The sequence below is a fragment of the Seriola aureovittata genome, chromosome 13 (assembly GCF_021018895.1).
Source record: "Seriola aureovittata isolate HTS-2021-v1 ecotype China chromosome 13, ASM2101889v1, whole genome shotgun sequence".
Classification (NCBI taxonomy): domain Eukaryota; kingdom Metazoa; phylum Chordata; class Actinopteri; order Carangiformes; family Carangidae; genus Seriola; species Seriola aureovittata.
This window is the reverse complement of record NC_079376.1, coordinates 11,395,419-11,409,694: the sequence shown is the minus strand read 5'-3', so window position 1 is coordinate 11,409,694 and position 14,276 is coordinate 11,395,419. Positions and strand designations below refer to the sequence as shown.

The 14,276-nt window shown below is 42.0% G+C and overlaps 1 long non-coding RNA gene across 1 annotated transcript; it reads right to left on the bottom strand.

Moving 5' to 3' along the window:
* LOC130179783 (uncharacterized) lies at positions 1-3,558 on the bottom strand. Its single transcript, XR_008829325.1, has 3 exons — positions 3,435-3,558; positions 2,680-2,825; positions 1-2,590 (listed from the first exon to the last, which is right to left on the bottom strand). It is a non-coding gene; the product is annotated as an uncharacterized LOC130179783 (long non-coding RNA).
* Positions 3,559-14,276: the final 10,718 nt, after the last annotated feature.

Here is a 14,276-nt window from a genome sequence, read left to right as displayed (position 1 = left end):
GAGGCTGCAACATAACAACGTGAAAAAATTGAAGTGGTCTTAACACTTTCTGAATGCACTGAAAATTCATTCAGCTGTAGCCTGGGCAAACAGGATTAACACTAACAGAGCTGATATTTTAATTTGAAGCTAATAGCAGTTGTTACTGCCAATGTGATTAAAACACGAGGACACAAGTCATGCATGTAGTGAGTGATTGCATGTATTTATTAGGTAAAATGCATTCAGTTGAGTGTAATAATTTGAACAATAGATAACAAGGTAGACAAGTTTTGACCTTTAGCAATAATGAAATGTTTTAAAGCTGCGAGTGGTTTTCCACTCCTACAGCTCTGTAAGTTCCTGAAACTGGAGTTTCTTTTTTGTGACAGTGTTGACAGCAGTTTCAGTTTTTAGGAAACCATTAAAGCTTTTGGAGGCTTGTGTTTTACAAACTTTATAGGAACTGGCCAAGTGTGATACAGAGTGGTATGTTGTGGTTTCTGTGTCAAAACGCTTTGCTGAAAGCCACAGGATTTAAAATAATAGTTCAACATTTTGGGAAATCCTGTACAGAAACCGATGAGTAAAACGACACATTGTGGTTTTACACGGGGTTATGTGGAAACCATTTTGTTTTCCTTTGCTGTAACTTCTTGGGCTCTTGTCGTCACAATGAGGTTGCCAGGCAACCAGCGGAAACTACAGAAAATTACCGCAGCAGCCACAAAATAGATTGGCACATAACCCCACGTAACCTCCCATGATGCCAGTTTTTCAAATTGTAAACAAATGTGGCTCAACTTGCAGCCCTAAGCCGACTCACTGTCGCCATGACAACATTATACTTTCCCCCAAATTTTCTCGCCGGGTGCCCACAATGTAACCTCTGCGCTAAGCTAAATAGCTGCTGGCTCCATAGCTACATAGTTAGCATACAAAGTGAGAGCAGTGTCAACACTCTCATCGAACTTTCAGGGAGAAGGTAGAACGTGACCGTCTTTTCCCAAAAGATCTAACCACTCATTAACATGGGCCAACAAGTTTTGGTTTGAGTTATCTGCGTTTTGGTTTATGGGGTTTGGTGTATGGCACTGTGTAGCACAGTTATCTGCAATGCATGGTTGATTTAGTTTGAGACATTTTGATTTGATTTGACTTGATCCGAAGACTCAGTACCTTCTGACTCAGTGTTGCTAAGTTTGGCACTGTGTGTTTCAGGTTTGTTGTCTTTGGCTGAGTTATGATTAAGTTTGGTTTGGTTGGCTGAGGGATGAAAACAGGTCTGGAAAGCAGCAGAGAGCCAGTGTTAGGCCTCAGGTTATGCTGTTGAGGTGATTTAAATAACACTGTCTGTCTCTCATTTCATTAATACACTTTCCCTCTCTCACAGAGCCTCGGGGCATACAGCTACAGCAGTAACTGAATGAAATTCTGTTTTTCAAAATGAGCAGCATACTCAAAAGCGATGGTAATCTCAGATGTAGAAATTGGAAAAGTCAGCACAGCAAATGCATCAGCAGCTTTCCTCCAGACAAACATGCAATATTGATTCTCTTACCGAACAGGTCATATTTTATGTATTTGCTTTAAAGATTTTGATATTGTGCTCCAGTGCTCTTCAGGTGTGGGAGAGAGGACTCTTGCCTGTGAATTAACATTAATGATGACTGAAGCAGACACACACTCACTGCCTGGTCACCTCAGAAATCTGGTCACTCAATGAATCGTAATTGGATATGTGTGTGTGTGTGTAGGTGTATGGCCAGCTGCCTGCAAATGACTGTGTGGTGTTTTCCGGGTTCCCATTTGACCCTACAGTGTGTGTATGTGTATATGTATATGTGTGTGTGTGTGTGTGTGTGTGTATGTGCGTGTGTGTGTGTGTATGTGCTTACTTATTTCCTCCAGCACCAGCCATTATTGTTGAGCGCACTTCTCAGCCGTCTCTGCAAATAATTTTGTTTACTCACATCTGTACATTTCACACCCGTAGTTAAAATTTAAACACGCAGGAAATAGATGCATCAGTTCAATTGCTCTCAGATACTATGAAGCTGATTATTTACTATAATGGCAAACAAGCAAATAACAAATAAACAAAGTCAAGGGGAGTGCAGGCCAGAGGAAAAATATCCTCTGATATTATGTCTGTAAAAGTGCCGTGGCTAACAGTCACTCTTCCAACTTCCAATTCAGCTGACAATGAATTGTCAAATGGCGCTGACATCAAAAAGACGGATACCTTCATAAAAACTGCCTTCACTGCCACATAAACAGCAGCAGGAAGTGAACTGGAGTTTCAATTGCAAAAGAGAGTCGCAAGGGTTCTTTGATTCAGGACCCGCAAAGAAGAACACAAGCCAGGGGTTGAAGGTGAAATAAGTTCTTTACTGCCAACCCAAAAGAGGGAAGGTGAGCTGGGGATGAGGATGGGGGAAAGAAGGCTCGGGTGTTTGGGCAGGATGACGGGTGGGGGGTGGGTGGGAGAGAGCCACAGGTGACTGGATTCCAACAGATAGGAATCCGTCCATCCGTCCAGATCAGGACTGAACAGGCAGTCAAAAACAGAGGTGGATGTGGTAAACCAGGTAGAAGCAGGATACAGCACCTGGGACACAGGAAATATCACAGTTATCCAAAAAAAATCCAAAATGGCAAGATTGAGATCCAAAAACAGAGAAGGCCGTAGCACAATACCGCTGCAGGTGCCTGAACGATCTAGCCAAGAACGGTGAGCTGACTGGTCTCTTTACACTGCAGCAGCATGTGGAGTTGATGGCAAGATGAATATCAGGTGTGGAAAGACACTGGCGGGAACAGGAAGTTCAGGAGGCCACGCCCAGCTGCACTGACACGTACACACACACACACACACACACACACACACACAACACACACACACACACACACACACACACACCCAGAGCATGGACTGAGGATAAACAAACACAAGAGGGAAGGGAACACAGCAGAGAAACATGGGAACAGTAAAACAGGGACAACAGGACCTAATCCTAACAAGTGTGATGTGGTGAGGTGTATGATCCCTGTAAAGGATGGATGGATGGATGGATGGATGGATGTGTCCCCTGGAGCCTCCAATACCGTCCTCATGCCTCATGCAAGTTCATCGCATCTCCCCAGACTCATTTCTGCATGTATATTGGATGGCCAAGCAAACATCTACAGCTCCATAGGTTAATCTATGTTGACTCTCATGACTTAATCTGCTACATCTAAATGCAATGCATTTATCCTCCGGGGCTCTGACTCCAACACATTCAAAATAATAAAAATTGCACTGTTTTATTCTTCATCTCCTTATGAAAAACAGTCACAGGTAACCTCAAGATAAAATAACAGCACTTTTTAAGCTTGAGTCTCTCGCTGACAAAGTGAAAAGAAAAAAGGTGTGATAAACAGAATCCTCTACATTGTCAAGTGTTGAATACTTAAGTGTTTGATGATGAACTTCAGGTGCTGAAGGACAGGATTCCTTTTGGAAATGAGCTCTTCACATGAATCCCACACACATTTCTTCTGGTGCCTCGGTGAATAGAAACAAGTGAAAAAAGGCCCTCCAGCTGCCATGACATGAGGGGAAAGGAATATTACATTATAAGTCACATCAATCTGATACTTTTCTTGATTATATTCTTTTCTTTTCAACATCCAATGTCATCTACATATTGTATATTGGAACTGAATTTTTTATATGCATAAAAAAAAAGAAAAAAAAAAAGGACATGCATGTTTTCAGATCAGACATGATTAAGTTTTTGTTGTGAACCTCCAGGGCCGTGCAGGAGACACAGACATGCAGGGATGAAGAAAATGCATTGATTTTAGGAGTAGAATTGGGAAGTCACAGCAGGTAATCTCATGTAGAAAGTCAGTATGACAATAAAACGGGCCCTGACTAACATTTCAATGCAGGTTTTAGTGACAAAAGACGAGGAAAGAGGGATGATCTAAGGGGGTCGGAAATGGAGATGAGAAGAAGGTACGTCAAGATGAAAGAAGAGGGAAGTGATGGAAGGAACGTGTGTGTGAGTGTTAAGGGGTCTGACTGCTTTAAATTAGATTGCACATTGCTGCAACGGCTGAAGAATTTTATTAAGAGTCTTTATATCTTCTGCCTTAAGCCGCCCCGATCAGCATAATCCCTGTCCAAACAAGAGATAATGAATCTTCTCTTTTAGTATTGGGTTAGATAGAGGAAAGCATGATGCCAGTGAAGGGAGGGAGAAGTGCACAAATTATTGGATTTAGATTAGGAAGGGCCTATTTTAATGGGTTTTAAGTAATACCACAACGTTAATGAAAAGTTGCCCCAGGCCTACATGATTGGGTGGGTAGGTGTGTGTGTGTGTGTGTGTGTGTGTGTGTGTGTGTGTGTGTGTGTGTGTGTGTGTTTGTGTATGAGTGTGCGTGTGCGTGTGAGCATGTGTGGGAGCGAGAAAGCAGATTGGCCGATAAGCTGTGCTTAACATAGCTCATGGAAAACGCCCAGCTATTGTCAGAGTGGATGTCATTGTTTCTGTTGTTTGTTTTTTTGTTGTCATGCGATGTCATCATGTCCATAGGTTGGAATCTATTTTTAGCACAAGTCCATGGATTACTTGTATGGGTGTGTACGTGTGTGTGCGTGTTTTTGGATTGCTCATACATGTGCTTGGACTTGACTGTGTCAGACAGACGCACAGTGTTGCTGAAGTCTGCTTATCTATGTATGTATTCAATCCTTAATTTACATTTTCTCCTCAAGTTCGTTCAAAGACACTTAAAGCTGGAGTATAACACAACACATTTAATTAAACTCTTTCATGTTTACTGGTTTATCTGCACTGGCAGGGCTCTATCTCATATAGTTTCTAATAACCTTGGTAACATTTTTTGATCTTGCTCAGCTCAGTAAATGCTAATATTTCCGCAAACTTGCCTTTTTAAAAACATATATTGTTGAGTAGGGTTTCTTTCCTTCTCTTTTAAAACTTTCCCCATCTGTAGGTTTTTATTATCAAAATGCAGCCTTATTGCAATGTCAGATAAAGCCACAGAGGGAATTCCTGCAGGGTTCAGATAATTCATTCATCCACATATAGGATGGCGTGGCTAACATCATGCAGAACAACAAAAATACACTTTCATCATGCTCTATTCTTGTATATGTTTTGCCAAAGCAAACAAACTGTATACACAATGCCGGCTTTATCCAGAGAATTCTTTTTATATTGTCAGGAGGTCAACATATCGAGAACAGACAAATTGTGCCTGTTGTTAAAGATTTAAGTGTGTCTATCCCTCAACCTCACCCTGGTCTTCATAATATAAAATCAGCCAACCTTGGTCTCTAAAGACAGGTTTACATACACATGCGCTCGTTGCCACTCTTTTAAGCAGAGCTGTGTCAGTTAATCAAAGCAGAAACATCTCAGCCTTGGCACTGAAATGAATAAACACAGACAGCACAGGTACGTTTTAAGAGGTTTTTATGTCTGTTTTTTTTCCCTCCTCTTTCTATTAGACAAAGTCTCGCAGTGAAGAGGTGGAAAAACGGGGAAGGAACAGGAGAAAGAGGAGACAGTGATGCTGCACTGGCTGTACTTAGCAGGTATAAAAAGAGCTGGATGGGCAGATATTGGCAAAAATGGGACAGAGATACACAGAGAATGGGAGGTGCAGACTGCGATAAAAGCAGTACAAGACAAGACCCTCAATAGCCTCAGTCTCACACATAACCCAGACTTACCTCCAACTATCATGACACCCTGAGAGGAAACCGGTGTGCTTCTACTGCCCTGAATGTCAGTTGGGTGCTCTGCCTTCAAAAAAAAACAACAACTGCGTGTTTAATTTCCTCAAAAACAGATTCAGGAAAAAAGGCCAACCACTGGTCATGAGACTGATGATGATGTTGCTTTGGGCTCTATGAGCATTTTCCACTATTGTCAGACAGACTAAATGTTCAGTTGCTTAATGAACAGAGTAATAAATAATGAAAGTAGCTGTTGTTTGCAGTCTTATGGTGAAGCTTTCATCAGAGCAAATGACAGATCCATTTTTAAAAGACACATCCTGCAATGAACAAAAAGTGGGAAAGCAATTACACCTGGGAGAAAAGAAACAAGACCAACAACTAAAACCAAAAAAGAAGAATTATGAATGAATTATGAATGAATGAATCAATAAATAAAAATTAAAAAAAAACAAGAATTAAGACAATAAGAAATAAATAAATGAGGAAAAAACTATTTTTCCACAGGCTACAGTGAAAAGCTTCCACAGTAAGGAGATGCCCAAAACAGACCATCTTTAGAAAAGTATGGACATAACATTACAAAAAATGTTTAAAGGTGAATTAGTCATTTAGACCTTGCGGCGCTGTTGCTTAGAGTTTGTTTGTCCAAAACAATCCTCTCTAGGAGACACAGTGTTTGGAATCACAAAACCATGGCTGTGTCCAAAATCTATTTTCCATATGGTGCAGTTATTTATTGTGCGCTATTGTATTGGAGTGGCCATATGTGTGCGTGGGTGTGAAATTTATTTAGACCTAATTTCCGTTGAAAGTTCCAGCGATGGAATAGAAAAAGCACTCGTCCACAGTGTGTACGCTTCTTTCTGCAACCCATCCCGCAGTGCAATGCAGTGCAATGCAATGCAGTTGAGTGAAGGAGTCTATGTTTCCTTCTTCCTCTCTCTCTCTCTCTTACCTTCATCAGCGTTCGTTCTTCCCCTCTGCATGTGCACATCATCTCCCACATCTTCTGCTGCCGCTGTCACCCAGCAGGTTTCCAAACACAACACATCTGCATCAGGGTTTGTGTACATTTCAGTGCCTTTATCTCCTTCAGCTGGTGTCAGAGGGACTCTCTCAGATGTCACAGGTATGTGATGCAGTTGCTTACACGGAGGCATCATTAGTTACCAAGACATCCCTCTGGTACCGAAACAGCGAGAGGTATGAAGCTCCAAATTCCCTCATTTCACTAATTACCACACAATTATTTCTCCCTCCTGTGCCAATTACAGCTATATTGATGAAGACCCCAGATGTGCCAATCTAATGATTTAACAGGGTAATATTACAGCTTTCCATTTATTCACTGGGTCGTGGTTTCACCTGCGTAGAATACTGTGTGTAACAGTGACAGCCACATTAGAGCAAGCTGTGAAGTAGATGTGGTTGTCAGCTTCAATTAGAGATGCAATGTCTTGCATGAGAGGAGTGGGACTGGCCTGGGCAAGGGCCAGAGGAGCAAGAGGGTCAGAAGAGGGAGGAAGTGTTGTGTGTAAGGCTTAAGGGGCAGAAACTGAGGCGGGAAGTAAGGTGAGAGGGTGATGGCTGATGTCAGGAGGTCAGGGGAGAAGCTGGGGGTGAGTGAGGAGCAAATGTTTTGGGAGAAGTGCTAAGTTACATATCGACACCCTCTTAAAATAATGGCCTAAGTCATTTTTTCAGGTTTTTCAGGAAACACAAAAAACTCAACAAAAGAGTCACACTTTTGACATAGGCCATTATACAACCGGGGGTAGAATTGCATGTTCCCCTCAACTGAGGATTCAGGCGATTTTACCAGAGGTGGCCAGCATCATGAGGGGGTGATTTAGGCAAAAAAAACATTTTTGTCAAAACATGACTTAGGCCATTATTTTAGGAAGGTGACGATATAGAAAAGCAAAAGTGGGGATGATGATGAGAGAAAGGGTTCAAACTACAAGATGTAATGGCACTGATCTGTCACAGAAAGTACTGAAAGGGAGGGATGGGTGACAAAGGGTGGTCCATTCTTCTTTTTCTTACTTTCCTCTGATGCATTGTAAATCATCATAAGCACAAACCCCTCCTGCTGTCCCCAGCTGTGACCCATCTTCATAGCAATTTCACCCACATCTAACTCTGCCATTGCCAGTCCCAGCCCTGACCCCATAAGAAAAACCTGATAGCTACAGATACGTCAACGGGTAAACCGAGAAATCTCGCCCCTGAGAAAAGATGGACCTTCATCAAGAAGACTTATGACGCTGGACGGTAAAAGCCAGACGTTACCCTGACGATCGCTATCCGTTCAACCAGCGCTGTGACTTCCACTTGCAACATGGATGCAACTAAAACCAAAACCTTCCTAAGAGTTCAGCTTCTTTGACATCCTTTGAAAGAGACAGAAACAGTGCACATTTGTTTCCATCCTGACTGAAAATGAATCTACAGTTCAATGACAACTGGCAAACTCCGTCTGCTGAAGATAATTAATTTGAAAAAAAAATACAAATGTCACCTCAGGTGGAGAGCAGCAACAAAATGCTGTAATGAATCAGGGTAATTGGTGTTGGATTAATTGCGTAATATTGTCATGTCCGCTTGCATATAAATTTGCATGAAGGTAGTTGATGGAACAACGGCCTGATTCAAGTTTTATTTTGCAGAACTTCACTTAAAACATGAAAGATTTTAAACAGAAACATGACATGACTACTGACAACATACTTTTATCGTGTGTGTGCGTGTGTGTGTGTGTGTTAGCTCATTCATGAGTCCCCTGCCAGGCCACAGTGTGGAGATTTAGTGTGGATGCAGATCTGACAGACAGATTAATCTGAGAAAAAAAAATAAATAAAAAGAACAAAAAAACTGTCCTTCCTAATGTTTACACCCACCGTGTGCCCAGATTAATTACAGACACACACACACACACACACACACACACAGGAAGTACGCATCCAGGGACAATGTAATCATTTGTCTCCCTGAACTCACAGGCACCCACACCCACACACACACATACAAGAAAAGATAGCATCATGCTAATGTGACATCCCTTCGTGCCTTCAGGATGTGGATGAGATTATGTCTGTGTGTGTGTGTGTGTGTGTGTGTGTGTGTGCGTGTGCGTGCGTGTGGAAGTGGTGTGGCAGGAAGTTCATTACCGCCTTACCGCTCAGTGTGAGGCCACCCAGTACCGAGCAGCTCACCGGGACTTGAATGGCATGCTGGGAGCTCAGCCTGAGGGGAAGCGTAGCCGGTATGGAGGCAAATCCTTGACAGCAGACATATAACACAAACATGAAAGCAGAAATCTGTTGTTTCCACAATCACCTGCTGTTTCCACTGTATATTTGTATATATTATTAATACTCTGTGTGTTATTGATTATAATAGCTGTGCTCAGGTACACCTGCGGATAAATAGTTTTGTTTAAATGACTTGAGATTATTCATTTTAAACAGCTTTTTGTTTTATAATTATTAAAACTGTAAATCTAATTCTGAAACAACTGCACACCAGAGTAGTTTCACAATGGGCTGCAATCGTGCACATGAAGAAATGTGAAACTAATAAAAATCTTCTGAGTTATACGTACATCTTCATGTTGCAGCTTTATTATTTTCTGATTTTGAATTGAAAAAAAAAGAAAAAAATGGTGGTTAAAAAAACAAAAAAAAAACACCTTCTGTATTTGAATTGGCTGAATATATCTGCACAGCCAAGGCAGTGCTTTAGGATAATGTGGTGCTGGAGAGCTGAACTCCACTGGAGTCAGGTTGAGGTGTAGGTGTGTGTGTGCATATGTATGTGTGTGTGTGTGTGTGTGTGTGTGTGTGTGTGTGTGTGTGTGTGTGATTGAGTACTGGGCCAGAGTGCAGCGAGACACAGGTGTATTAAATTGGGTCAGCGTTTTCATTTCCCAGGGTGAGCACACTCTCACACACACACACACACACACACACACACATATATACAAACAGAATTGTGCTGTTTCAAAGTGAACCCTGATGCAAACACTGCTATGCATAAGAACACACACCACGCACAATACAGTATGCATGCATGTACACACACGTGGATGCTTTCCAGATACGCAGGATTTGGAGTTATTCTTGCAACTAAATAAAGATTCTCAGTCTGAATCACACAGAGGAAGAAGACGGTGGGAGGCTTTTTATTCTCCTTTTGTGTTATGTATAGGCGTGAGGACATTATGTTTAGAAGGCCGCCCTATCCATGGTTCAAACCGCAGGGGAGTCAGGTCAGAGGAAGATCAGCTGCCTTCAAAGAGCCCTGCTGAGGGAAAGCAAAGTTTGAACGTAATGCGTTTGTGCTTTGAGGTGATCACCTTTTCCTTCACCTTCACATCACAGAAGTCTGTTTTCGAATCAAGAAAGCCGTTCTGTTTCGGCGAAAACAATAGGGGAAAGCAACAATAATGTACAGCACAGTGGAGCTTAACAAAATACAGAAGAGCACAGAGCTAGCTAGACTGCTATATTTTCTACTCATACCAAGCTAACAGTGCTACATTAGCCTGGAGCTTGATTTCTCACCACAAAACGGCTTTTAATAACATGAAAACTTGCCACCTTGCTCATTTTCTGGAGCCGGCAAAAAGCAATGTAACCTTGGCCACAGGCTGTCCTCAGTGCACACACTCTGACATGTTAAAGTACCATGTCACGGCAGGAGAAGCACAGGTGTAACTAATGACACTAATTGCTGCATTCAGCGCAGGTGTTCAGTTGCAGGTCACTGGTATTGAAGGCTACATGCAGACACTGGCTTGAATTACTGAGACACTTATTCACAACAAAGTGATCACCGGTGTTGTTAGCTGCACCTGTGGTTTTGGAGCTGACATCTGTCAAAATGTCTGCTGTTAATAACCTTTACTGCCTGGTGGGGGAATGCGGTTAGAAACAACTGAGTATTAAATACTAACAACCTGTTTTAACCACAGCAGTAGTACTACTTTTTTTGTTAATAGAGCAGCATCTACAATTACAGTGACTACTGTTCTGTAACCAGTATCAACTGATAGCATAAAGTCATTGTAAATACAGCATAGTTTACTAACTCATACAAGTGGATTCATTGTTACTCTTTACCATCTTCCGTGAGCTGTCTCAGTGTCAACACATGGCACTGAGAATGTTGCCTTTACCGAAAGGGAATATTCTGTGTGAATAAAGTTTGTGTTAGAGAGAAGCTGAGTTTGTTGCCTTTATTACACCTAGACATTTGGGTCTAGGTGTGGTGATGGGTCATCGACTTCACTCCCTGCAGGGATATTTGTGTGTCAGACCAGGGAAATGTCAGCTGACCTGTCTGATTAAACATTGCTTTGGGCAAATCACAATATATATATGAAATATCAATATAAGAGTTTTCCTTTGGTATGAAGACCATTGAACCAGGAGACCATACAACATCTACTTACCACATACTCTGACATATTATTTGGAGCTGACAAACAGTAGCAAGAAATGCTCTCAAGAGCTTTTCTTAGAAAGATAGATACTCTTCAGAAGACATAATCACCTGTGCTTTACAATACAAAGTGATGAATTTCTGAAAAAGTCAGAAATGACTCTGTTATGATTCCTGAGGGAGAAATACTCTCTCTTGCTAAAATATAAATTAAATTTCTCTCACTCTCTCATTCTTTCAAACACACACACACACACACACACACACACACACACACACACACACACACACACACTTTCACAGTCAGACGCCAACTCACAGAATCCAGCTGCTAGACTGTGTCACTCGACACAGGTGCCCAAAGAACTATAGAGTTTCATTCATCAATGTGAGCTTGAAACCTGCAACAACTGTGCACTCTAAAACAACTCACTCACACACACACACACACACACACACACACACACACACACACACACACACACACACACACACACACACACACACACACACACACACACAGAGACAGCAAGAGAGAGAGAGAAAGAGACAGAGAAACAGCTGCACTCTGATGAATGCCCTATATTCATTCCACAGGAAGCTGGTTCATCTGTCACTACTGATGCAACCCTTCCACACTCCCCCTTCAAAACACGCACATGCACACACACTAACTGCAGTTCTCTTTCTCCGATTAGACTCCCAGCTGGTCTCTGCGACAAATGCTCCTTTGATGCATCTTCCCGGGGGCCAAAGCCACCATCAGCACCCTCCTCCTCCTCCTGCCTTTCTCTTCTCCGCTCTTTCCCTCTCCCCGCTTCCTGCATGACATTAAAGTCACTTCCAGCAGCCCCCTCGTGAACCGTTACTCCCCACTGTCCTATTCAGCAGCTCTGTCCTCCAGCAAGAGGATGAGAGAATAAGAAAGGCGGGGAGATGGAGATTCGTCCCTATCGTTCGGATTTTTTTTTTCCTGCAGAGTTGCCAGTTTGAGCGGTAATGAGACGTCCACTTCAAAGTCCTTTGTTTTTATTACTGCATCAGTGTGAATCCAATTGTGAATAAGATGTAACTGTACACCCACGCTGCTCTACTTTCACAGCGAGACAACAGCTGGCTAATCTCGCCTCCTCACAGGTCATAAGTCATCAAGAAGCCCATAGGAGTTGTACATGGCACACAGAGGAACCTGCAGCACTGACTCATCAGTTTAACAAGGAAGGAGGTGATAATTACCCACTGAAGTGGCAGGTTGCACTTACTTTTATGGGATTCAGAGAAATCCCTTTTCTGTCGCCTGTGCCGGTACATTCACATGCACCCAGCTCTCCCAGTAACCCAGAGCCGGCATGGTGTGTTTGATAATCAAGGTAAATGTCTGGAAGGATGTGCAGCTGCCTCCAGCTAATCTCTCATACTGACACCACAAAATAAGAGAAGAAAAACAGAGGGACGCTGTTTGTTTCGATGAATTTAATTTTCTACCTGTGCTTGCCATGAGCTAAAAGCAGCATAGAAACACCACTTTGCATCCAGTTGGCGTATGTGCGACATCAAAATTTGGAACAGACACCAGATTGAAGCGTAAGTATACATACGTTCAATCAGTTTGTTAATGGGATTATGCTTCTGTTTTCAGCCTTAAAATAACAAAGATGGTGTTTAGGTGAACACAGCGACAGTAAAGATTGTTAGGTAAACACATTAGCTGAAGAAATAATTTTCAGAAGCTGTTTCAGTTGACAGGATATTCTGTGGGTACTAACACACTACCTTGACCACAGCTACGGATGTGAGATGGGTGTTTTTTTTTTGTTTTTTTTCACCCACCTCAGTGGTAAGTCTCCCACACAGCACATTGCTGTATGTGTGAAAAGAACTGCAATATCAGTATCTTTTAAATACTTTTTATAATGCCTACCTGACCTTAATAAGAAGCAAACATGTGAAAAAGAAATATCAAAGTGGTAACCCTTCCCTTTGCCTCAAACTGAGCTGTGCATTTATTGATTTATGACAAACACATAAGCATTGCTATTCCACCAAATGAGGAAATATTTCATTGGCCACGCATGAATAAATATATACTCAGACACAGACACAGTCTTATGTTGTAAAACAACAATAACAGAAACAGATTTATTTGGGAGGGAATACACCAATCACAAATATAGAGAATATATTTAATCACAGTTTACAACCGAGGCCTCCGAGACCCAAAACAGAGGGTAAATCATGTTTCTAAGCAATTGTCATGAAATGAAGAAAAGTCGTGAAATATCAAGGTAATAAAACAATGTTCTGTATGATTTGTGAGCAGCTAAAAAGGGCACGGGGTCAAACGCTGCAGGAGGCTTAAATGGAGAACATCAGTGATTCACCAATTCCCTTATTACGCTGCTCGAGACATGATTATTTTATTGTTATTTATACACTTATTAAGCATGTAAACACTGCATGCGGCTCATTCAGTGCACCATGCAGCTTTTAGTGAGCGGTTGACCTCTGTGATGAGTTCACTGTGTGCAGCAATGACACGCTGACACATCACTGTCTGTCATCAGCCTTTATTAAAATAAATGTCTCTAAATAGCGTGTGTTCAGTTTGCAGTCGAGGTGTCAAACCTTTACCCTGATGCCACATGACTTTATGTCGTCTGTCATGTATGATTGCTGGAGGTGCACAACAACTGTCAGGACTAGACTGGAGTGAAACACTGAGGATTTATGAGCCAGTTGTTCCTCGGCCCAGACGGTAAAAGTACATTTAAACACAAAAATGACTTCAGCCGGAGCTGAATACCATCTGCGGAGATGGTATTTAACTATGTGATCCGCACTGAAGGTCAACATTTCCAACACCATGTTACCAACTTCACACTAAAACCCCAGAGAGGGCTCGATCTCCCTTTGAGGGGTCAGGTGAGAGTTATTTTGCCAGCGTTGAGCTGTTATATTTTATTTCCTGCAAATGCGGCACACCTACCTCGAAATGTCCAAAAGTCACAGCAAATCCAAAGGAATGATGTCACCGATTAAGAAGCAGAGCGGAGAAGCAAAGGACCAGTCCAGGTAGAGCAGTCAGAGG